This window comes from Bombina bombina, chromosome 4 (assembly GCF_027579735.1).
Source record: "Bombina bombina isolate aBomBom1 chromosome 4, aBomBom1.pri, whole genome shotgun sequence".
Taxonomy (NCBI): domain Eukaryota; kingdom Metazoa; phylum Chordata; class Amphibia; order Anura; family Bombinatoridae; genus Bombina; species Bombina bombina.
In genome coordinates this window covers 773,755,549-773,783,011 of record NC_069502.1, presented here as the reverse complement: position 1 = coordinate 773,783,011, position 27,463 = coordinate 773,755,549, and the positions used below count along the sequence as shown (strand labels likewise).

Sequence of the window (27,463 nt, the reverse complement as noted above, 5' to 3'; positions counted from 1 at the left end):
CAGTATCGGCTCGATAAATTAAACTATGAAGTAAATAGTAGAACTGTAATGTCTAATACTACTATAGACAATTGTACAACCAATATTTATTCACAGTATCTGTCTAAAGTTGTCCTAAAAAATGAATACGAATTATTATAGAAGAGAGTTTAGTAATCCTCCTTACGGAGACAAAGAGGCTGACTGGTAGGGTCAGGTCTGGATTTTAGATGAACATTGTTAGTGCGTGACAGGTATTTTATAGCATAGGGAATCTGATATGCCAGCAGAGGGCGCCGTTGAGACGTGTCTTCTGCAAATTCTTGTACAGAAAGTGAGAAGCTGACTGTGGGAATATAGACAACCCTTTTCTCTTCAGAGGTTTCTCCACCTCCTATTTCTGTGCCAAGCTGCAGTTTGGAGTAGCTCTGTATACAAGGGGGAGGAGGCAGGGTCTCTGGACTGGGGAAGCTGTGTAGAATGGGTGCTGGAGAACTTGATCGATCCACTGTGGTGACCATTGCAAGGATAATTAAACCCCACTAGTACACCGTGAACTGCAGTTTGTAAAAAAAATTCCAGGTTGGTTGTCTGCCATCCTAGAATAGTTGCTGGAGGAAATGCAATATAGTAGCATCGCTTAGGTAAGTCTTGTATTGTGCACCTTCTTCGTTAAACACCTGCATGTTATAAAGTGAGTTAGATCCACGTATCTACCGTGTTATTCTTTCACTATAGGAATTGGGGTCAATTTGGGACTTGTGTCTATCTGCAGCTGCTCCACTACTACACAGATATAAAGGTACCAGTTGTATTATAAACTGGCAGAAATAATGTTTTGTAAATGTTTAAATATCCATATAGGTTTGACTTTTTAGTCTTATAACCCATTTGCTTTGGGATGTCAATATAGATTATATTTGTGTGATTTATCATAAACTAATATATTTTGACATTTTATTACAAAGTCAAAGTATATTTAGAAAAAAAAGATGATATATCTTAAATAATTGGTACTGATTCCAAGAGACTAATGCACTGGGTTATCTAGAGGGAGCTGCATTTTATATCCAGTATTTACTGGTCAAAGTGCACCAAAGATAAGTCATTTTACTTTTTGTGATATTGCTAAAGGTGGAACACTCAATTTGATATCATTGAAAATGTTATATATTAGCATGAGTTTTTCTTATTTTGCTGTAAAATCTGTTCACATTATGAAAGTTTATTTAAAGGGACATGCCACCCACATTTTTTCTTTTATGATTTATAAAGAGAATGCAATTTTAAACATATTTCTAATTTACTTATATTATCTAATTTGTTGTATTCTCTTGATATTCTTTGATGAAAAGCATATCTAGATATGCTCACTAGCTGCTGATTGGTTGCTGCACATAGAAGCCTCGTGTGATTGGCTCACCATGTGCATTGCTTTTTCTTCAACTAAGGATCTTTAAAAAATGAAGCAAAATAAATAATGGAAGTAAATTGTAATGCTGTTTAAATTTCTATTCTCTATCTGAATCATGAAAGAAAGATTTTGGGTTTAGTGGCCCTTTAAGCCAGAAAAGCTTGCCATCTAAAGTATGTAATTAAATTGTAATGTAATTCCCTGCCTTAAATTAAAAGCGTGTCATGTGAAAGGATTGTTATTGTTTGGTTACATGCAAACTTAAAGGGACAGTACACTGTAAAATTGTTTTTCCATAAATGTATTTTAAATGCCTTGTTATACCAACTGCAGAGTATAAAAAATTTGAGAAATTGCATTTTCGGGTTTATTTGTGTATATGAAGTAGCTGGTTTTGTGCTTTGAAACCACAGCCTATCACAATGGGTTGAGCTTCAGGTAATATCAGATCTCATTATGTTATCACTTTGTGTACACAGACTTGCTTCCTTATCTTATATTTGTCTAGAAAACCAAAGCTCAATACTTAGAGAGAACAATGGAAAATTATCATTTTATTACTTAACTATCATGCCCCCACTGAGGGTGTAATCTCTTCTGCTGGCTGTGTTTACTTAGGCTTGTCAATAGCATATACGCCAGTATCAAAACTTTCAGTATAGGTTGGGAAACCACAAGCTAAATCAGCTATTTCAAATGCTGAAATATGAGTAAAGGAGCTACTTGCAACCAATTTAATACACTCTAGCAGGTAAAAAGGATCATTGGGAATAATTTAAAGGGGAGAAAGTTTTTGGGTGAACTGTCCCTTTAATCGTACATACTTTCACACCAAAATGGAGTGGTGTTATTTTCTTACAATAACAAAGAAGTCAGGTGATTTATACAATTGATAGATGAGGGAAATACTTGACATTGATCTTAATCTGAGATCACAGTATGTATATATAGATTATGCAGGGCTAGACTAATTTTAGGTGTCTTCTTCTGGGTCCAGTTGATAGCTCTTTGAATTTGCATTTTTATATAAAATACTTTCCTAGCGCCCCAATATGGTGTTTCTGAGTGAAAGCGCATGCACCAGATGTCAGCTTGACCAATCTGGGCATACTGAATAATGAAGCTCGCTCAGCGTACTTTTTTTTGGCTGGACATAAAAATATGAAGTACAGTATATGAAAAAAAGCATGACACCCCCAAGAGTAAGCTTTACATACATTTTTTTTTTTCTACGCTCAAATATTTTAAGATAAAGGATTAATAAATCGTACATGAAATACAAAGGGAATATTTGATGATTAAAAACATTTCCTGTGTTTACTGTCTCTTTAAATTATGAAAAAATGGGACAAAATAAATACAAGCACAGGCTTAAAATGTTTAAAGAGGCGGTGATGTCAAAATGAATCTTTCATGATTCTGATAAAACATGCAAAATGTAATCAACTTTCCAATTCTGTTATTTAATTTGCTTCATTCTCTTTCCTTTTTCTTAATAGTATGCCTATGTAGACTGTGCAACAGCAATGTTCTACTGGGAGCTAGCTGCTGATTGGTGGCTGCACATGTATGCTCAACAATGTGTTCAGCTAGTGCCCAGTATTGCATTGCTGCTCCTTCAACAAAGGATACCAAGAGAGTAAGACACATTTGGTAAAATAAGTAAATTGGATAGTTGTTTGTAATTGTGTGCTCTGTCTGAATCATGAAAGAACATTTTGGGATTTCATATTCCTTTACATGGGCATAAAAGTGGATTCAAAATGCACTCTGCCTACGTGTGTATGCTCAACTTGTATGCATAAGAAAATCTGTGATACGTTTTCAGGTAAGGCATTTTACAAACAGAAGCATATTACAAAACTGCTTCTAACTGAATCTGATGGGTCTTACTGTACCTTCTGAAAGTCACTTTTATGTTTCTGTAAGTATTTTTATATGTGATGCCAAAATGTCATATAAAAACCTGAAAAAAAGTAAAGTCCCAGATCTGGCACATGGGAGGAAATAAAAACAACACGCACCTGGAAAATATTAAAAATAAGATCACAGCCATAGATGGCATTGTCTGCTGACAGTCTAATGCTTATTACATTACATGTCATCTGCTGCCACTCTCCATGTTATGTAACATCCAGCACAAATGAACAATACATTTTCAGTACTTTCTCCTTTTTCTTTATACATTTATAAAAATGTGGCTTCCTTAATTTTATACCCCAAATTTTCATAATATTAAAGGGCATGTTTTAAAAAATAACTGACGATACTTTATTTCATACTTTTTCTTTCAAAGGTCTTATGGCACACAATATAAGAGTTAAAGGAAAAATAAAGTAAAACAGTCATGGTTTAGATATAGCATGCAATTTTAACCTCTTAATGACACAAATGTACTTTGTACATCACATGTCCTTAAAAGGACAGTTTACTCAAAAATTTTCTCCCCTTTAATTTGTTCCCATTGATCCACTTTACCTGTTGGAGTGTATTAAAGGGACAGTAACACCCATGAAAACTTTCTACCATACCTTAGATCAACAACAAAAAATGAGCCTGCACCGCATCCCATCTTAAATAACACTAACGTTAGGTGGCTAATCTTCAATGAACATTTAGTTAACAGCGACAGATATGGCCGCCAAACTCCTCCCCCTGTTACGTAGGAGGCTTCTTCTCCTAGTCTTCAGCCAATGAGAATCAAATCCTCGGCTAGATTCTTTAGCCGCGTTCACAGAGACACTGTTCTATTTCTAATAGCGCATTAGAAATAGAACAGTGTCCCTGTGAACGAGTATTTATTTAAAACAAGAAAGGTACGGAGGAGGAGGAGTTTGGTGGCCATATCTGCCGCTGTTAACTAAATGTTCATTGAAGATTAGCCACCTAACGTTGGTGTTATTGAAGATGGAATGCGGTGCAGGCTCATTTTTTTTTTTTGTTGATCTAAGGTATGTTAGAAAGTTTTCATGGGTGTTGACTGTCCCTTTAAATGGTTTACAAGCATTTCCATTACCCTTATACTGGCATTTGAAATAGCATATTTAGGCTGTGGTATCTCCACCTATTCTGAAAGTTTTTGGATCAAGTTGTGTTAACACAACCAGTAGAATAAATTACACTCACAGTGGGGTATAGAAGAGATAAGGTAATAACATGTTAATTTTCCATTGTTCTCTCCAAGTATTGGTCTTTGGTTTATCGACAGATATAATATAAAGAAGCAGGTATATGTACACAATGTGATAAAGTAATGAGATCTGATTATACCTACAAGCTCAACCCATTTTATTAGGTTGTGCCTTCAAAACACAAAATCAGCTAATTTATATACACAAACCTTAAAAAGCAAATTCTCATACATTTTATACTTTGCAGCTGGTAAAAAAAAAGTAATTGGGAACACATTAAAGGGATACTGAAAGCATTTTTTCTTTCTTTCATGATTCAGATAGAGCATGCATTATTCAGAAATAGCACAATCTTGCTGTCATTGGTGAGAGCCGTGCTATTTTACTCCTTAGAGTGAAAATGACATTAAGGGGTTAAACATCTCTAAAGTTTATTTCTAGTATTGAATCTGCTTTGTTTTATTGATATCCTTTGTTGAAAAGCATGCCTAGGTAGTCTCAGAAGCAGCTGCTCCTTCAACACAGGATACCAAGAGAATGAAGTAAATTGGAAAGTTGAAATTTGGTCTGAATCATGAAAGAAAAAATAGGTTTAATATCTATTTAAAGATTAAATTAAAATGATTTTAAAGTTTAATGAATAAGTGCCCCGTATCTAAAAATAATCTTAAAAACCGCACTTTAATTCATTACTTTTTTCAAAGATGCTTATTTTTTTAAAATACTTACCTTTGCATTATGGTAAACATAACGTCTATCTTCCGCCTGCATCTCCAGCTTTCATTAGCATATCGATGATGATCCGGCTTCCTCCAATCGTTGTGTTCCCCAAGAGCTGGACGCCAAAGGCAGTACACAATGATTGGAGGAAGCCAGATTCTTCATCGATAGGAAAGTGCCCCTGTTTTTAAGATTATTTTTAGATACCGGACACTTATTCATTAAACTTTACAATCACTTTAATTTTTGTATGTATGATTGATAAATATATATCAACAATTGATCACTGCATGAGAAAGATCTGCATACAAAATAAATGCAAACACTGCACTTTTTTGCAGTTCATGCACGTATCCCCTTGTAAAGTTGTTTTTATTTTAAAAAAAAATAAAAAAATGTATAATCTCTTTTGCTGTTGACAGTAGCAGATATAAATGAGTTACCTCACTGATCAAGCAATTACTGTGTAGAATGTTTTAGGGTCGGTTTACCATTCTTGGTGGATATGTCCAACCTTTCTGAAGTCTACGAGGGGAAAAAAAATACTATTTTAGAGATCAATTACAAGAAAAGCAGACAAAAGAAATGTATTAATTTACAATTTTTAATATAATATTTAAAATATTTATTTAGATTTTTAGTTTTATCTCCCAAGTCTTAAATGGTCTAGATAAGCAGTCCTGTAGTTGTAATATAGCCCAAATCCTAATACTTTTTGTCTTTCCAAAATGCACTCTTAAAATGTAAAGATGTGGTTGATAAATCTTACCTAAGAACGTTGTGTTTAACATATAGGAATATACAACATGTTATGGACGCCATAATGTATTATTTCCTTTTATTATTTAAATATGGTACCCATCTGTACAGCAACACTAGATGGCTTTGTTCTTTCACTCAGTTAATGTGTAAAAGTAATCAATATGTTTTGTTGTTCATTGATTCAAAGCAATTAGCCCTATTGTTTGCATTTAATTATGCTGGGCATGTGTATTGTGTATCCCAAGCTAGCTTTCCCTTCCGACCGCACAATACCCTGTGGGCATACTTGACGGATGATGTATATTTGTTTCTGGGTGACATCAACTGATATAAGAAGGTTGTAACCTGTCTTTCTTTTCTACTCTTCTGCAATCCTTTCTCTATTTCACTTCACATAACAATGCAAATTATATATAAACAACCTTTTAAATCTTTGCACAAAAAGATAGTCATTTGTAATGTTTTCAAATTTGAACTATTTTCACAATTTTTTTTTTTAATTTTTGTTATGTTTTAATATGGTTGACAGTATGACAAACTGTCATCATCAATAAAAAGTGAGCCATTTGCTAAAAAAACAACAAAGACCTGCTTCATACCCTTTTAAAAAAAACAAAAAAAAAACTAGTGTGGCGTTCTTTAAATTTATATTCCAATCAATAAGAAAAGTATTTGGAACCGACATGTTGATTGCAGTGTGTAAAGTAAATTTCTTGTTAAGATGAAGAGAATACATTTTATTTTTTTTGCTGGCTGTAAAGAACAGTCTTGTATAAAACCACAAATTGCTTACTTACCTTGACCTAAGATTAGTTACATGAGTACTGCTGAATTGTTTTATTTTTACTTGCACATTATAAGGGTTTATTAATAAGGTGCATGTTATAGTTCACTTTCATTAGTGAAAGGTATATGTATTTTTGTTTTCCTTACTTTTTAATTTGTATTTACAAGTGCCAAAAGTCAACTCTGATCATAATTGTCCTCCATACAATTGAATACTGGGTTATATTTTTTTTATTTTTCACTTGCTAGATACACTAATAAATATTATACTATGTACATTTATATTTGTTTGCTTTACTCCATTCAGTGGGGGGGGGGGGGGGTTTACTTTTTAAGTTTGAGAAGGATCGTCAAAATTGACATTTGGAATGTGTCTAATCATTTAACGCTAAAGCATTTTTGTGATTGCATATGGAGGCATGAGTTTTCTCATTTTTTAAAAAAAATTTTTGATTACCTACAGGGAAAAAAAAAGACTGAGACAGGGCTTGACAAACCCAGGAGCCATGGAACCCCTCGCTCCTAGACATTTACCTCTGCCTCCTAACTTTTTGGGTTATGCTCCATATATCTATTTACAAAAACCAATATCTGGGTACTAAATTTTAAACAGATTTGTTGATTGGACTGAGATGAAATTGTGATGTTTTGTATATAAATCATCCTGACCAAAAGTTCTGCTTTGTCTTGATTAGGCCACACCAGACAAGCCCATGAATGAAATTCACTTGTGCAAAACTCCCCTTTTAAATGGAAAGTAAACACCTTGAAATTTGAATATTGGAATTTTTTATATCTATCAATCGATCTATATCATGGTTCATTGGCATAAAAAAAATACATTGCCAATCAAATTGACACAATGCAGACAGATTAAAATAATAATGAGAAAGTAACAGAACCTATTATTTTACTAGCATTAATTTATATCCCAAGGAAGATTACAGAAAGAAAGCAAATGCATATCCATACAATTGTATGTCTCCCAAGTGAATGACAAAAATAATGAATATATTTTGGATTAATCTACAAAATAACCCAACCATTCTTTCAGAAAGGGCATTAGGGTGTAATGGCCAGTGGTATATCAGATCCAAAAACATAGCTGGAATTATAAGATATATTATAATTTTGTACAATGGCATTTTAGAAGAATACACTATATTGTGAAAAGTATGTGGACACCCCTACTAATCATAGAGTTCAGGTGTTTCAGACACAACATAGGTTATCATTGGTATAACAATGGGTCATACTGAAGAGCTCAGTAACTTTTAAAGGGACAGTCAACACCAACATTTGTGTTGTTTAAAAAGTTAGATAATCCCTTTATTACCCATTCCCCAGTTTTGCATAACCGACACTGTTACTTTAATATACTTTTTATCTATTGACTTTCATTTTAGCCAATAAGTGCAGTGTCTGCCGCAAGCCACTGGCGTGATCACAATGTTATCTATGTGGTTCACATGAACTAGCTCTCCCCTGTTCTGGAAAGCAAATTAAAAAAGCATGTGATAAGAGGCGGCCTTCAAGACCTTAGAAATTATCATATGAGCCTTCCTAGGTTTAGCTTTCAACTAAGAATACCAAGAGAACAAAGCAAAATTGGTGATAAAAGTAAATTGGAAAGTTGTATAAAATAGCATGCCCTATTTGAAAAATGAAACTTGTTTTTTGGACTTGACCTTTCAAGTGGCAATGTAATAGGATACCACCTTTGCCACAAGTTAGTTTGGAAATTTTCTGCCCTACTAGATCTGTCCCAGTCAACTGTAAGTGCTATTATTCTGAAGTGGAAATGTCGAGTAGCATCAGCAGCCAAGCCATTAAGTGTTAGACCATGCAATCTCACATACAAATGCTGAGTGCTAAAGCGCATAAAAATCACCTTTCATTTGTTGCATCACTCCGTACAGAGTTCCAAACTGCCAAAATCAGCACAAGAACTGTCTATCAGAAGCTACATGACATGGGTTACCATTGCCGACCAGCTGTACACAAGCCTCACCTCATCATGCACAAAGTCAAGCATGGGCTGAAATGATGTAAAGCATGTTGTCTAGAGTGATGAATCATTCTTTAGTATCTGGTGTTCTGATGGAAGAATCTGAGTGTGTCAGATGCCAGGAGAACACTACCTACTGGAATGCAGTGTGCCTACTGTAGAGTTTGATGGAGGAGGGATACTAGTCTGGGTTTTTTTTATGGTTTGAGCTAGGCACCTGTGACAAATCAAATCTTCTCAACGTCACAATAGAGGGGGGTGGGCATGAAAGGGTTAATTGCACACAGCTCTGGTTCCCTTAACCTTGCAACTCTGCAAAAGGACCTTAAAAGGGACACCTCATTAGTCCCCAAATCTTGTCCACACTGCTCTAATTAACAATTTCCCTGCTGCCACCGCCAAAACTTTTAAATTAAAGGGGAGTTTTGGGGAACCCCTATAAACTCACACTATTTAACAATTGGGTAACGTGTCTTTAATCTTGTCTCAACAGGAGTGTGAATTTGGATATTAGAGCCCAAAAGACAGAATGAGATTTTCTATGTGCTTAATAACAAAATATCAATACAGGTTACACAGTGCAAAATTATAAAGACATTCAAAATAACATACAATTGCAAAGCTACAGTTCTTTAAAAAGAAAATGGGACATGAAAAGAATTACACACAATATCTAACTTATTACCAAGTTCCTTTAGATATGTGGAGAGCTGCCATTCCAGATGTTTAGTGGCTTGAGTCCCAGGCAGTTCTGCCCCCCAAGTCTTTCTGTTACATATTTAAACCAAACTTTCTTTGTCTTGTCAAAGACAACGCCCTGGTTATAATTTACGAGGCCAGCTAATGCAAACAAGTCTTAGCTCCCACTATCAGTCTCCAAGGGGAGGAGCGTTCTGCATTCCTACACACAGTTACACAAAAAACCTGGAGGTGGCAACCCTACTGGGACAGAATGAACAACTGGGTGGGACATTTGGACAGCAAAGTACTCATAAATATATTTAATAAGGCAGCTAAGTGACGTGTCTAAGAGGATAAGTCTAAAACCTGATTCAGACTTATTGGGCGAAATACGATATAAATCACATATAAATATACAATAAAATATGGATTATAGGGATATATATATATATATATATATATATATATATATATATATATATATATATATATATATATATATATATATATATATATATATATATATATATATATATATATATATATATATATATATATATATATATAACTCAGACCACCAGAATCTGTCAGTTTAAAATAGAAAATGCTAATGCTCTGTGGCCAGCTAGCTCAGCATACTAATGCTCTGACTACTCTGTACATGTTTATGAGTACTTTACATATCATTATTATTTATTATACAGCACTAATACACCAATTGTCCCTATTTTTAATATTCACCATTTAAGGTGAAATGATTTTAAAATGACCGGCAATTGGGTTCTGGGTTCCAAGCACTCACTGTATTGGTGAATCGCTTGGGTGCTCTCTATGGTAGATTGGTAGAAACTTCAAAGAAAGAAGAGGCACTCATAGGTCTTAATGAACATGACCGCTGAACATACCTCATGTACTTCACTACGAAAACAGTCTTGAAAAAGGTCCCTGTGAGGACCGAAACGTTGACAGACTTTATTGAAGAAAAATTAATAAAATTATGTTGTTCAAAAAGACCTGTGAATGCCTCTTCTTCCTTTGAAATATATATATATATATATCTATATCTATATCTATATCTATATATCTATCTCATCAGACCGCTGTTTCCCTAACCTCTTCTTAGGTGGAGAATTTCAATCTCCCTGGTCTCGTCCGATTGGGGATATTGACAGCTCCTGCCCACACATGATTGGCTGTGCACGGCAAGGGGGCGGTGTTGCATAAGAGAGCAAAATAGCGCTCTTGCGCAATGCTGAATTCCGCCAATGGAATTTTGCCCGCAGAGGTGAGCTGCGGCAGAAAGGGGCTCATATGTATGTCGCTTGATAATCAAGCCCAAAGTATTGGAGAATTTTTAGCATTTTTTCTATCACTCCATTTAAAGAGAAATAAAGCCTTTGTGTTTTTTTTTTTTTAAATTATATATATTTTTAAAGCAGACAACCAAAAGTATTGATCTAGGCCGATTTTAGTATATTTGATGCCACTATTTAAAAAAAAAAAACTTGGGTTTCTCACTTAAACTATTTACACATAACTTCTGCAGCCATGGTTGTAAAAGGTTCTCTGGGTTCCTCTTTGTTCATAAATGGCAGACCTACATGGCTTTGCAATGAGTTTTTGTCAATTAGAAAGCCACTAATTGCAGCTGCGCACCACACTTCTGAAATTTCAGTGCTTGCAACCCCCCCCCCCCCCCCACTGATCACCACTATTTTAGATACTAGTAGACAGTCTACCAGTATGCAGTTTAAGGCTTTTAAAAATATATATATATATATTTATTTATTTATTTATTTCTGTAGTGTAGGGATTTCTTCTCCACCTCCCACTTCCCACTGTCATATTTGTTACTGGCAGCCAGTTTAGTTTTTTTCCTGTAGTGTAGGGACTTCCCTCTCAAGATCCCTTGTTTTGCTGTAGCATTTGTTCCATAGTGTAGGGTCCCATCCCTTCACATTTTTATGTAGTGTAGGTCAGTGTTTCTCAACCACGGTCCTCAAGTACCCCCAACATGCCAGGTTTTCATTATAGCTGAACTAGAACACAGGTGAAATAATCAGCTCATCAGTAACCATGGTTACTTACCTGCTCTCACCCATCAGCTGATTATTTCACCTAGCTAGTTCTGCTATAATGAAAATCTGGCCCTTTAGGGGTACTTGAGGACCGCAGTTGAGAAACACTGGTGTATGGAACCCCAACCCTCCTTCCCTCCCAACACTCCCACTTTGCACCAGCGATGATCATTACAGAGAGTGACACAGGCAGTTTTCACTTAAACATTTTATGAGGGTAAGCTTGCGTTTAATATCCCTTTAGGATGTCTAGTAAATAAAGCAAATAATTTAGTTTTTTTTTTTTTTTTTTTTTTTTTGCTTGTTGAGCTAATGTATAAAATTAACTGTTGGGGGAGTAATATATATTTTATGGTTCCATATGGCATCTGAATTGTACAAAAGAAACACCTGGTTAGATACATATATCAGGAAACTTTTTGGCAGCAAATTGCATGCATGTTTCCAATCCTCACTGCTAAAACAAATAACCTTTTAACTCCTTAAAAGGATAATAAACCCAGATTTTTTTCTTTTCTTTCGTGATTCAGATAGAGCATGCAATTTTAAGCAACTTTCTAATTTACTCCTATTAATTTTTCTTTGTTCTCTTGTAATCTTTATTTAAAATGCAGGAATGTAAGCTTCGGGGCCGGCCCATTTTAGGTTCATCACCCTTGATAGCGCAAACGTAACCCAGGTTATGAACCAAAAATGGGCCAGCTCCTAAGCTTTACATTTCTGCTCTTAAATAAAGATAGCAAGAGAACGAAGACAGTCTTGTCAAAATTAAACTTTCATGATTCAGATAGGGCATGCAATTTTAAACAACTTTACAATGTACTTTTATCATAAAATGTACTTTGTTCCCTTAGTATTCTTTATTGAAAGCTAAACCTAGGTAGGTTCATATGCTAATTTTTAAGACCTTGACGGCCACCTCTTATCTCAGGACATTTGACAGTTTTTTTTTAAAGCTAGTCAGCGCTAGTTCATTTGTGCCATATAGATAATATTGTGCTCACAACCGTGGAGTTATTTATGAGTCAGCACTGATTGGCTAAAAAGCATATCTGTCAAAAGGCTTAATGGTCTGCAGAGGCTTAGATACAAGGTAATCACAGAGGTGTAATAAAGGGATTATCTATTAGTTTAAAGGGACAGTCTAGTCAAATAATAAACTTTCATGATTCAGATAGGGCATGTAATTTTAAACAACTTACTTTCCAATTAACTTTGTTGAAAGTTAAACCTAGGTAGGCTCATATGATAATTTCAAAGGCCTTGAAGGTTGCCTATAATTACATACTTTTTTATTTGCTTTTCACAACAGGGAAGTGCTAGTTCATGTGAGCCATATAGTTAACATTGTGATCACACCCGTGGCTTGTGTACAGACCCTGCACTAATTGGCTAAAATGCAAGTCAATAGATAATAAATAAAATGTCATGTGATCAGGGGGCTGTCAGAAGATGCTTAGATACAAGGTAATCAGAGGTAAAAAGTGTATTAATTAAACAGTGTTGGTTATGCAAAACTTGGGAATGGGTAATAAAGGGATTATCTATTTTATAAAACAATAACAATTCTGGAGTAGATTGTACTTTAAAGGATTTTCAGCCCCTGAAAAGCCCAGGTCTCACTGAAAGAAGTGAGACACACTATTGCTTATATGCCTCACTCCATGAGGCATTCAGCAATATTGCAGGGTCGCTGTTGTTGTTGTTGAAAGTCTCGCTATTTAACACTTGTTAGAATGAAACAGAAAACTTACAGGGTATGTCATCTGTTGTTAAACTTTTTTTTTGTTTATTTAACCCCTGATTTACAGATGACACTTGTCATCTGGGGGGCTTTCGGAGCTTATCGCATTCCCCTGCACTTCCTCCCCTTTTTCATGGTGGCCTGGCGTTCTTCATGAAAAATCACCAAGCTACGCAAACCGAGAAATGCCAGAAGCTACACAGCTGGATGGGGAGTAAGTATTAAAGCTCCTCAATCTCAGTTCCTTTAACCCCTTCATGCCAGTGTAATAGTCTAAACATTATTAGTAAAAATGAAATCACACGGGCGTGTCCGGGCAGCAGCCTTGATCGGTCGCAATATTAGGAGCTCCTGTAAAGAATCGGCTAATCCGCCTATTAATGCTGACACATCAGATCATTTTGGAACAAGAGCTGTGAATTTGAACACCACATATTGCGAAGATACTATAGCTCCAAAACCCAGTGTGTTAATGACTGCAGAAGTCTGATCTGGACTATTGAGGCCTTAGGTGGTGGCCAAACGTGCGGTCTCAGACCCCCCCCCCCCCCCCAGCAAATTAGCTTGGTATAGCAGTCACAAACAGACTGCTGAGCTTTTCTTTACAGTCCACTTGCACTAAAGGATTTTACAATTACCAGCCTAACACCTGCTACTGAACTATACCCAGGGCCGGATTTCTCATTAGGCACAGTAGGCATGTGCCTACAGGCGCACTGCAGCGAGGGGCGCCACGCCGACCTGTATGAGAGATTTACTGTGTCAGTATTTTAATTAAAAATAAAAGCATATGCTGGCTGCAGTCAGTAACTTTTTTTAAATTAAAATACAAAGGCTGGCTCTGGCGCTTGGCTCAGCGCGACAGCGCCGTAACCGCCTGTTTTGCGGCGGGGACTCGGGTAGGGTCTGAGGCCAAGGGAGGAGAGGAGTACCCTGACTCCAGTCAGACAGTGATCTGTTCCTGATCTTGACGCACGCAGCGTCACGTTTGGTTTGCAGGGTTGAGAGGGGTGGCGCACCCACATCACAAGATGCTTGCCACCCTCAGAGTCAGAGTAGCGGGAAAGACTAGTGACTGACTGACAATGACATGAAGATTACTGAGTCTGAGTGACCGTAAGTAACTTAGAAAATATCTATATTTGTGTTAATACATTCCTAAAAATTATAAACATGACATCTATAATCCACTTAATCCGATTTAGAAAACATATCAGCAAACAACATACTGATTAAGCCCTATAAAGCAATAGAACATGCAGACAAATCATCTAATAAATAATGCATGATTTGAATAATAGTTCCTTAATATGGAATCGTTTATCTAATCCTGTATATTATTTTAGCAACAAATGCTGTATAAGGGCTTTTTATGTGCATCAATCTTGACAACTGCCAATAACATGTTTAATTAGTGGTTCAGTAACTTTTATTTGAGTTAACTGGGTAAGACTTGAGATATTCTTAATTCTATCTTTTTGGACCCTGGAGACTGCACTTGAAATCATTGGTCTAGCTGGTCTTGTTTATTTTTATGTTTTTTCCTTTTAATATTTCTTTTTCAAATGAATGTTGAATGAATGAATGGTCAATAATTTTTTTTTAAAAACATTTTTGCCCACTTTGATTGGGTTATACATTTTGATAAGGCTTTTTTGTTTTCCTACAAAATGGTACTGAGGTCTTATCTTCACTTTGAGACGTTTTGAATTAAAGGGACATGATACTTTATTATTCTGTGATCAAAAAAAGCAAAACCATTGTGTGTGGTATATATATATATATATATATATATATATATATATATATATATATATATATATATATATATATATATATATATATATATATATATACACACACAAACTAGTAGCTGGGTGCGGGCAGTGTAAAATATTCTAATATTACATCATTTTCAGCTATCCAAAGCACAAATTATTTGCATATATTAACATAAATGCATTTAATAATATGTGCAATACAAATTAAACATTTAATATTAGCTAAATTTAGCTTAATACTGGATACAATTTTATCAGGGTGGTCAGTAAAATCAGCCGGATGGTGTCCCTTTAAAGGGACATTGTACAATAGATTTTTCTTTGCATAAATGTTTTTTAGATGATCCATTTATATAGGCCATCTGGGAGTGTTTTTGTAACAATGCAAATTTTTGCATATTTTAAATAACATTTTGTGCTGATTTTCAGACTCCTACCTTAAGCTTTAATATTTTACATCTAATATTTATTTTTAGTTGTCCTAAATAATAATAAAAATAAATCCTCAGTTTTTTCACTTCTTTTGTGAGGGGGGCCCGGGGGGGGGGGGGCGCTTCAGGTTTTTGTGCCTACAGGCACCTGAGATGTAAATCCGGCCCTGACTATACCATGGAAACGGCTAAATATCTTCTGGAGGAGCTGCACTACATACTTGCGGATTACTGTGTCACATTTGAGAAATCACTATCTGACGCTACATACTAATGGTGGCTACCCTTTTCATTAACCCATCCAACCTGAGCCTACAATAGACGAGAGCAGGAGCAGTGCCATTTTGGAGCCCCAGCATCCACTTACCTCCCCTGGTCGATTCCAGACTGCTTGGGAAGCTACAACTGCAGACTTCGCAACTCGGGAGGATAAGGCTAAAGCCGAGCAACCGGAAAGTTTTGAGAAAAGTCATGCTGCTTTACAGAGCGCTCGTAAAGACATTGTCCCTGCAAGCTGACCAACTTCTATGATGTTCCAAGAGCTTCTGAGGCCCATAACTACATGAATCCCGGTTGGAGACACTACTCAAGATTATAAAACCTCACGACTGAAAATATTACACCTCTTATTAAAGTCCCCGCAACCTACCATCCTCTTTAATACAGACCTGGTACAGTGGAGACAGGATCCTGTGGCCTATACACAACATCACTCTGCTTCAAACTAAAAACCATTGAATTGGTTTCTGAGGACACTCTGCTCAGACATGATTTTGTTTCATATTCACTAATTGTCACAAAATAAGGCATAGGCTAAATGTTTACAATTTGTTTTCCATAACATTCATGAATAAATATTATGCTGTTTGTAGCTGTTCCTGAATGCTCTTTAATTTTATGTTTAGAACATGTAATCCATTATACAGACGTAATTTGTTACACTCACAAGGACTGATATCATAAGAAGAGTTACTTTTCTATAAGGCGAGTTATCTTGTTATTTCATAACGCTGTCTGATTCTCCATATTTATACATTGGCTGATAGGCTTTCTCTTTTGAATACAATACACTACAGTAAAAGTACTTGTGTGTGGCATATCTTTGGTCCTCCATATTGGGAGCTTAACATCTTATATTTACATCGGTCGCATTTGTATTTGCTGTAGCACAGTGCCTGGCCTTTCTATCTTCGGCCGAGATAGCGGGAAGGCTACATTTACATCAGAATATCACTATGAGTAGCTGTCAAACTATGACAAACTCTCACTCACCACTTTTATCTTTCTAATTTGAAGTAACGCAAAATCATTAGACTACCCCTCCTTGTTATGATTTCCTGAGATTTAGCCTGCTTATTTATTTTAAAACATATCAACACTTTGATAACCCTTTAGCACCTGTGGTGAGCAATGTTCCAGATCTCAATATCTTGATACCCACCCTTTCCAACTTCTCCAAAACCATGGTTTGCCATCTAGTTAGACTGATTGAAATGGCAAATTTGATCAGCATATATATGAAACACGGATACATTCTAAGAGAAATCTTCATATTTAGGGGGATACCGTTTATTATTAACTTCAACTCAGTACATTTTATGTTTGGATGTTACCTTTTGATGTTAATTTGGTACATATTTATTGCCCAATCCAGAACATTTCATCATCTGTCCCCACAAGCAAGCATACCAGTCTATTGTGGTGTGAAATGCCTCGTCCACAGCTCATTGGTTCAACATATATTGTATAATGCAGATCACATTTTTAAGGTTGATTGTTTTGAGCCCTACAGTAGCTCCTTCTATTGAATAAAAATAATTAAATTACATGATCCTCAATACTATTGCGTGATTTCAAGGCTGGGACCGGATCATGGGGGACTGCCTATGCTGCTAGGCACGCCCCCCCCCCCCCCCCCCGGCCGATCCTTGACTACATCAAAGGAGCAAGCTGCAAGATGCCACATATGGTAGGACGTTCCATGCCATCTTAATGGCATTAAAGCCCAGCGCTGTTAGGATGGCATAGAACGTCCTAACAGCGCGAAGGGGTTAATCCCTAGAAACACATAAAATGAACATTTTAAAAGGCAATCATTTGGTGTGTCTTGGGGGTATACATTTTTAAACAGTTCTGAGGGGTCTATAAAATATTTTTTTTATAACTACTCTGGAATGATATTCCCCTCCATTTTATAACCATGTTACTTAAAGGGACATAAAACATATTGGGATAGAGACAAAATATAATATGTACTTTTAATTACTTTACTTGCAACTTTATACTGCAGTGCCTTGCCATTAACCCTTTTATTTAAGTTTCTGAATTGTAAAGCTGTAACTCCCCCCACACACTTCCTTCTATGGCTGTATCTATATTAATAAGGGGAACAGGGATTATCTACTGGAGCGTGCAATGGGGAACTCAGTTGAAATGCAATGCCTGTGTCTAAACACTGATAAGGGGGGTGGAGCACAGTGCTCCAGACAGCAAAGCTATGTAAGTATTTTTGCTTATTTATGAAAATTATTTTAAAATACTTGCCAGCAATTTTTAAACTATATATATATATATATATATATATATATATATATATATATATATATATATATATATATACATACATACATACAGGGAGTGCAGAATTATTAGGCAAGTTGTATTTTTGAGGATTAATTTTATTATTAAACAACAACCATGTTCTCAATGAACCCAAAAAACTCATTAATATCAAAGCTGAATAGTTTTGGAAGTAGTTTTTAGTTTGTTTTTAGTTATAGCTATTTTAGGGGGATATCTGTGTGTGCAGTTGACTATTACTGTGCATAATTATTAGGCAACTTAACAAAAAACAAATATATACCCATTTCAATTATTTATTTTTACCAGTGAAACCAATATAACATCTCAACATTCACAAATATACATTTCTGACATTCAAAAACAAAACAAAAACAAATCGGTGACCAATATAGCCACCTTTCTTTGCAAGGACACTCAAAAGCCTGCCATCCATGGATTCTGTCAGTGTTTTGATCTGTTCACCATCAACATTGCGTGCAGCAGCAACCACAGCCTCCCAGACACTGTTCAGAGAGGTGTACTGTTTTCCCTCCTTGTAAATCTCACATTTGATGATGGACCACAGGTTCTCAATGGGGTTCAGATCAGGTGAACAAGGAGGCCATGTCATTAGATTTTCTTCTTTTATACCCTTTCTTGCCAGCCACGCTGTGGAGTACTTGGACGCGTGTGATGGAGCATTGTCCTGCATGAAAATCATGTTTTTCTTGAAACATGCGGTCAAAATACTCATTTGCCTAATAATTCTGCACTCCCTGTATAATTTTTTTTTTTTTTTTTTTTTTTTAATGCAAACTATTTTGAATAAATTGGTCCTTTTAGGATATGCACAGATCTCAACCTAAACAGGCACTTTAATTTTTTTAGTTTGAATTTTAGGTATGGTATTTGAAAAGTAAAAATAAATAAATAAATAGAGAGAGGAAAAAAATGGAAACGGCACACTCCAATCAAACAGCCACCTGGTGCTCTGACAAACACATGTACAGCAAACAAAGTGATGAATCCAACGGACGGTATCTGTACTCTTCAAACAGAAATTTTAAAAATTAAAATTAAAAAAACAACACTAATGATTGGGGCCAACTGGGTGACCCTGTAATCCACTCTTTGTAACAACCTTAGTGTTGTTTTTTTATTTTAATTTTTTAAATTTCTGTTTTTAATAAATATTTGCAAACTTTTCTCTCTGGAGTGGATCTCATTTCCTACCATCTGCCTATTACCACTGCAAAGGACACGGCTATTGAGAAGCACCAAGCCTGCATTTCTTCTCACTGCACCAATACCAAAAGGATAATTTTGTTTGGGTGAGCTGCCACACCTGCCTAAATCTGCAGCCTGCATCTACCAGCACATTGGTGTGCTTTGGGAGTATCACTACAGCATTGGAAGTATCCCTGAACGGGTGAGCTCTCACACCTATATAAATCTACAGCCTGTCCCTACCAGCACATAAGTGTGCTCTTGGAGTATGTGAGTACTCATTTGGCTATTCTGTTGTATTTTTGTCATCACCAAGATAATACTACACATGAGGCGCCCCTCTGTTGTTTTCTATTTTTTACTACTGCTTGCTGCTGGTGATGTCTCTACTACCCCTGGCCATGCAGCAATCACCACACTTTTACACTCTCGCTCCATCTCCAACTGCAAAAATTCTAGGTCACGCAATACCAACAATCTCATCTCCATTAACACACAGCGCCTATCCCCTCCCTTTTCTTGTGCCCTCTGGAACGCTCGCTCCGTCTGTAACAAACTTGCAACTGTTCACGACCTGTTTGTTTCCAACGCTTTCAACCTTTTTAGCAATTACTGAAACCTGGCTATCTTCCTCTGACACTGCTTCCATTGCTTCTCTCACACACGGCGGTCTCCACTTTAGCCACACTCCGAGGCCAGGTGAGAGACACGGTGGCGGTGTTGGCATCTTACTCTACCCCTCTTGCTCCTATCAGTACCTATCTCCATTTCCATCTCTGTCCTTTTCTTCCTTTGAAGTCCACTGCATTCGCCTGTTCTCCCTTCTCTCTCCGAGTGGCAGTTATCTATCGCCCCCCTGGACCAACCTCCCAATTCCTTGAGAACTTTGCTGCCTGGCTTCCTTACTTTCTCTCTACAAATACACCTGCTCTAATCCTAGGGGACTTCAACATCCCCATTGACAACCCATCCGCCCCTGCTACCTCTAAACTTTTCTCTCACTCACTAACTCCTTCGGCCTCTCACAATCCACCCTATTCCCTACCGACCGCGATGGACACTCGATTGATCTGGTATTCTCCTATCTCTGCTCTCTCTCTGATGTTGCCTGTCGCCCATTTGCCCCCGCACCAGTAGAAATCTGCACACTGTGGACCCTCCCCAACTCTCCAATCTTATTCAAATACGCCTCCCCCACACTTCCACGATATCCTGCCCTGACCTTGCTATAACCCCCTATAACAATACTCTCTCCACGGCACTTGACACTCTCGCTCCGCCCCAACCTCGCAAAGCCCCACATCGTCGCCTCCAACCATGGCACTCCCAACAAACACGTCACCTACAAAAATGCTCCCGCACTGCTGAACGTGCCTGGAGGAAATCCCTCTCTGAACCTGATTTCATGCACTATAAGTTCATTGTCTACTCTTACACCTCTGCCCTTCACTTAGCTAAGCAAACCTACTTCTCTTATATCCTCTCACTCCTCAAACCCTAAAAGACTCTTCTCCATTTTTAACTCTCTCCTTCACCTGCACCACCGCCCTCATCTGCATTCAGTGCTCAAGACCTTGCTGACTATTTTTTTAATAAAACACTTGCAATCCAAGGAAACATCCCAACACAAACCTGCAATCTCCCAACTCCGCTCCCAGTCACCCCCTCTGCCACTCTCTGCACCCTCCTCCCAACTACTGAGAGTGAAGTAGCTTCCTCACACCTTACTTCCTGCCCATGTGACCCTATTCCTTCACATCTAATTCCTCCTCTGTCTCCCATCCTCACTCCGGCTCGTACTCACATATTCAACCTATCCCTTTCTACCGGCTCATTCCCTGCCTCCTTCAAACATGCAAAGGTCACCCCCATCCTCAAAAAACCCTCCCTTGACCCTAACTCCCCTGCAAACTACCGCCCCATATCACTGCTTCCGCTAGCTTCAAAATTCCTGGAAAAACTAGTTTTCAATCGCTTCCTGTCATCCAACTCATTGCTCGACCCTCTGCAATCTGGCTTCCATCCACAACACTCAACCGAGACTGCCCTCACCAAGGTTATGAACGATCTCCTTTCTGCTAAAAACAAAGGCTACTACTCTATACTCATCTTACTTGACCTTTCTGCTGCCTTTGACACTGTTGACCATCCCCTTCGCCTACGGTCTCTCAGCTCTCTCGGTCTCTGTGACATTACCCTCTCCTGGATCCACTCTTATCTCTCGAACAGATCCTTCTCTGTCTCTTTTGCTGGTGACTCCTCTTCTCTATTGCCTCTGTCGGAGTACCTCAAGGCTCTGTCCTGGGTCCTCTACTCTTCTCTATTTACACTTCATCACTGGGTAAACTTATCAACAGCTATGGCTTCAGCTATCACCTCTATGCTGATGATACCCAGATCTACCTTTCCACCCCTGCACTCTCTCCTTCTGTCAATTCTCAAATCAGCGACTGCTTATCTGGCATTTCCTCCTGGATGGCCTCTTACCACCTAAAAATAAATATGTCCAAGACCGAACTACTTCTAATTCCCCCCCCTTTAACTCCACTCCAGTTTCCAATTTTTCTATCACTGTTGGCGGCACCACTATCTCCCCATCACCCCAAGTCCGCTGCCTCTGAGTCACGCTTGACTCAAATCTGTCCTTCATTCCCCACATCCAACTGCTGTCTTCATCCTGCCCCAACCACCTACGCAATATCTCCAAAATTCGTCCATTTCTGAGTGCTGAAAATACTAAACGGCTAATCCAGTCCCTGGTAATTTCCCGACTTGACTACTGTAACAACTTACTAACTGGCCTCCCTCTCTCCCACCTCTCTCCCCTCCAATCAATCCTAAATGCATCTACCAGGCTAATCCACCTCTCTCGACACTCTGTTTCTGCTGCACCTCTCTGTGAGTCCCTTCACTGGCTCCCCATTCACAACAGAGTTAAATTCAAAATTCTCACCCTGACCTACAAAGCCCTCACCAATGCTGCCCCACCCTACCTGTCCTCACTCAACAAATATGCTCCTACCCGTCCCCTAAGATCCAACCATGACCTGCTTCTTGCGTCCTCTACCATCACCTCCTCTCATGCTAGACTACAGGACTTCTCTCGTGCGGCACCAACCCTCTGGAACGCACTTCCTCGAGCTGTCAGATTTGACCCTAACCTCTCCTCCTTTAAACATTTCCTAAATACCTTTCTGTTCAGGGAAGCTTATCACCCGATTTATTAACAAACTAACTTCGCTTAACTAACAGTTGCCCTCTATCTCCTCACTAATATCATTCTCACCTTTGCAGTCCCCACCTCCTGTTTTCCATCCTCCTACCCATCTAGATTGTAAGTTCCCACGGGAATAGGGCCCTCAATTTCCCCTGTATTTGTAAAAATGTTGTCTTTTATCGTATTTTTTCTCCATTGTACGGTTATCCTTGTACCCATGGGCAGCGCTGCGGAATCTGTCAGCACTTTATAAATACAGAATAATAATATATACATATACACAGAGAGTAGTGCACTCACAGGAACAAACAACTGGCTCAATACCATTTCTATGGCCTGTTCTATGGCGATTTACCACCTGTGTGCAGCTTTTTGGCCAAGTAATGCTTTTCACAGAGTGGAACTTTCCTGTAGTATATCAGTCTGATCCCGCCTATGACGGTTAATCCAGCACCGAAATACCAGGCAATTCCTCTCTGAACAAGGAACAAAGCAACCCCAGACAATCGTTTCAGCCTTCATTGGGCCTTGTCAGTGAGGTGTAGCCAAATTCCTTAAAGCACACTGAGCAAGGAGTCCACGTCTGGTTGCCCCTTTTTCCCATAGGGAGACTAAATACATACAGAGAGAAGTGCACTCACAGGAACAAACAACTGGTGCAATACCATTGTTAACCTGTTCTATGGCGATTTACCACCTGGGTGCAGCTTTTTAGCCTAACAATGGTATTGAGCCAGTTGCCTGTGAGTGCACTTCTCTCTGTATGTATTTAGTCTCCCTATGGGGAAAAAAAGGGCAACCAGATGTGGACTCCATGCTCAGTGTGCTTAGAGGAATATGGCTACACTTCACTGACGAGGCCAAATGAAGGTCGAAACGATCGTCTGGGGTTGCTGTGTTCCTTGTTCAGAGAAGAATTGCCTGGTATTTCGGCGCTGGACTGACCGTAATAGGCGGGAATAGGCATTCTTCAGTCGCGGATGGAAGAAGATGCTCCGCGTCGGATGTCTTCAAGATGGACCCGCACCGCTCCGGATGGAAGAAGATAGAAGATGCCGGTCTGGATGTCCTCTTCTCGCCAGATCGGATGAAGACTTCTGCCCCTCTGGAGGTCCACTTGTGCCCGGCTGGGTGAAGACGGCTCAAGGTAGGGAGATCTTCAAGGGGGTAGTGTTAAGTTTTTTTTAAGGGGGGATTGGGTGGGTTTTAGAGTAGGGTTGTGTGTGTGGGTGATGGGTTTTAATGTTGGGGGGGTTGTATTTCTTTCTTTACAGGTAAAAGAGCTGATTACTTTGGGGCAATGCCCCGCAAAAAGCCCTTTTAAGGGCTATTTGTAGTTTAGTATAGGGTAGGGAATTTTATTGTTTTGGGGGGCTTTTTTATTTTATTAGGGGCTTAGATTAGGTGTAATTAGTTTAAACTTCTTGTACTTTTTTATTTTCTGTAATTTAGTGGGGGGGGGGGTTTGTACTTTAGTTTATTTTATTTTATTGTATTTAATTTTAGGTAATTGTAGTTAATTAATTTAATTTGTTTAATGGTAGTGTTAGGTGTAATTGTAACTTAGGTTAGGATTTATTTTACAGGTAAATTTGTATTTATTTTAACTAGGTACAATAGTTATTAAATAGTTATTAACTATTTAATAAATAGTTAATAACTATTTAATAACTATTGTACCTAGTTAAAATAAATACAAAGTTGCCTGTAAAATAAAAATAAATCCTAAAATAGCTACAATGTAATTATTAATTATATTGTAGCTATCTTAGGGGTTATTTTATAGGTAAGTATTTAGTTTTAAATAGGAATAATTTAGTTAATAGTAAATTTATTTAGATTTATTTAAATAATATTTGTTAGGGGATGTTAGGGTTAGACTTAGGTTTAGGGGTTAATAACTTTATTATCGTGGGGGCGACGTTGGCGGCGGCAGATTAGGGGTTAATACATTTAATAGGCTATGTGGGCTATGGCGGTTTAGGGGTTAATAATTTAATTATTACTTGTGTGGGTTTGATGGCGGATATAGGGGTTAATAGACTTTATTAGTTATTGCGGTTGACAGGTAGATAGACATTGCACATTCGTTAGGTGTTAGTTTATTTTTGCAGGCATTTTACGGTGCTCCCATACTCAGCGCAAGTTACAGTGCTCCCATACTCAGCGCAAGGCCTGCTTCGGCTGCCTTTTATGGCGAGGTAAAAATGGAGTAAGATTTCTCCATTATCGCCACGTAAGGCCTTGCGCTGGATATTGGATACCGATTTACGACGCGATCCCATGTTAGCCTAAAGGAGTAATAATTGTGAGCGACGGGTGAAATATATGCGCGTAACTTGTATGCTACGCCGTATATGTTATACCAAAATCGCGTAAAATCCGGCGTCGCCGACTTTTGCGGGCGACGCCGCATATGTAATGGAGCCCCAGATGAGCAACTGGTAAGTGGCACATATGTGCAGCCACCAATAACCAGCTAGATCCCAGTAGTGCATTGTTCCTGAGCCTACCTAAGTATGCTTTTCAACAAAGAATACCAAGGGAACAAAGCAACTTTGATTATACAAGTAAAATGGATAGTTGTTTTAAAAATGCGTGCTCTGTGTGAATCATTAAAGTTTAATTTTGACTACTATAATGGCGGGCCACATGCTTCTTTAGAGAAATTAAGATGCATCACTCTGCATTTCAAGTTTATTTTGCTTTCTCTTTAATAGCTGGGCCATAAGTTTAAAGTGCCAGCACAGAGCCTACCTTGGAATTCTTTTTTTTGTGAAAGTAGAGGGCACAGCTCTACATTTTAAATTTATTTTTATATCTCTTAACTATTGAAGAGAGAGGATTTCCAGTTACTTACCAAATTTAACACAAATGTATCATCATGACCAGAGGCTACACTTCTCTATTTGGCATTTTCTATGTTGGGAAAGCCACAGGGTTATTTATGTATCTATTTGTTCACTAAAGTCGCATTAGCAATTGCCAGACCATGGAAGCAAGTTAAAGGGACATAATACTCATATGCTAAATCACTTGAAACTGATGCAGTATAACTGTAAAAAGCTGACAGGAAAATATCACCTGAGCATCTCTATGTAAAAAAGGAAGTTATTTTACCTCACAATCTCCTCAGCTCAGCAGAGTAAGTTCTTTGTAAAAAGTTATACTCAGCTGCTCCCAGCTGCAGGTAAAAAAAAATAAAAAAATGAAGAAATGAACAGCAGCCAATCAGCATCAGCAGTGCTGAGGTCATGAACTTTTACTGTGATCTCATGAGATTTGACTTGACTCTCATGAGATTTCATTGTAAACTTCCTTTACCTGATTGGTGAAATAATATGAGAGTGCACGAGGCTCATCCCTTCAGCTGTCCTAGGACAGACATACTAATATGCTGCTTAGAAATCCTTTACAATGGGATGTGGCTACTGAGGAACTTTTGAGGTAAAATATCTTTCTTTTTTACATAGAGATGTTCAGGAGATATTTTCTAGTCAGCTTTTTACAGCTATGCTGCATCACTTTCAAGTGTTTAAACATTTGGGTATTATGGCCCTTTAAGCTCCTAACATGGGAACACGTATTAAGTATTATTAATTCTATACATACCATGGATAAGTATTATTTAACAGTCCTAAACACATAAACTCTGCAATTGGTTGTGGAATAGGATAGGGGAGATGGTGAGAGATTACATGGACTGACAAATTTGGTGTGGAGGAAATTGAGTGGCCTGAATAGAGCCTTTTGGCTGAATGGGCACAAATTCCTACAGACACGCTCCAAAATCTTGTGGCAAGCGCTCCCAGATGATTTGCGGCTGTTATAAAAAAAAAAAAAAAAAATCTTCTTAACTCAAAGTCCCATATATGTATAACGGTGGTCCATGAACAATGTAATGATAGTTGTACAAAAATTCATAGAAACATATGACAAGATTCTTATTAAGCTTGTGTATTGCTCAGTGCGAGGTCGCAAAAACTGCGTTATCAGTCACTTTTTATACTTGTGTAATCCTTGTAGCGTTCAGCATGTAAAAGTTTAGTGCAAAAGTCACATCAATTGGTAAAGTTATAGTCGCTCATTGCGTGTCACCAATATATGAATATCACTGATATCTGTTGTTGCTTAAGCCGTAATGTCTTACGGTGTTATGTGGTTCCCATAATTAAGTAGCAGGGTCCTTTCAACGTACCTATAGAAGCCTCTGTATCAATGTCTTGATCCAATCCCAGCTGGTCAAGGTTGTGTATTATCCCCCGAACTCCTGCGTCCCGGGGGGGGGGTAGTCCTCCTAAACGACCCAGGATTGGTTCTTCGTCACAAATGATGAGCGTGTTGATCCAGTAGTCACACTTCAATGTATCAGCTCCATGTTACAAGGTAAGGTAGTATGCAACAAATCCAATAGGCTCACTAATTAAGGATGTAATAGATGCTGTAACAACATAAAAGCTTGAACCTGGGTAAAATTAGAATCTGTTTAAAACTTTTACTATGCTGGTTTACAACTTTTAATATGCAATTTAAGTCTATTAATATATACCATATCTACGTAAAAATTATTTTGTGAAATAGAATAGAGGACTCAAGCTATGCAAATTATCAATTGTAGTGCATTAATGTAAATATATTATTTAGGAATATGTAGGAGTAACAAATGCAATTTACTAGTTTAGGCTTTCAGAATTTGCCCAGACCTGTCATATGTAATGAATGACTAGTGTGGAATATATTACCACGCCGTAATAGCACATCACTGTGACTACACCCTGATTGGTATGGTGCTCCACTAGAAATCTGAATTAAGCAATTACTGTGTAGATGGGTGTTTACTACAGGTAAACTTGATTAAATGCTTGAGAACCCTAAGAAGCAAAAAGGCGTTTGCCAAGCTCATTTGATTTTCATTGCATTCCTATTTCCACACCCAGATTCC

At 37.7% G+C, this 27,463-nt stretch overlaps 1 protein-coding gene across 13 annotated transcripts in view; it reads left to right on the top strand.

Moving 5' to 3' along the window:
* Positions 1–407: 407 nt before the first annotated feature.
* SIPA1L2 (signal induced proliferation associated 1 like 2) overlaps positions 408–27,463 on the top strand; it is a 730,143-nt gene continuing 703,087 nt past the window's right edge. For all 13 annotated transcript variants that reach the window (XM_053711127.1, XM_053711126.1, XM_053711122.1 and 10 more), the window contains exon 1: positions 408–623. The gene's annotated coding sequence lies outside the window, so the exon portion shown is untranslated. The remainder of the gene's footprint in view (positions 624–27,463) is intronic.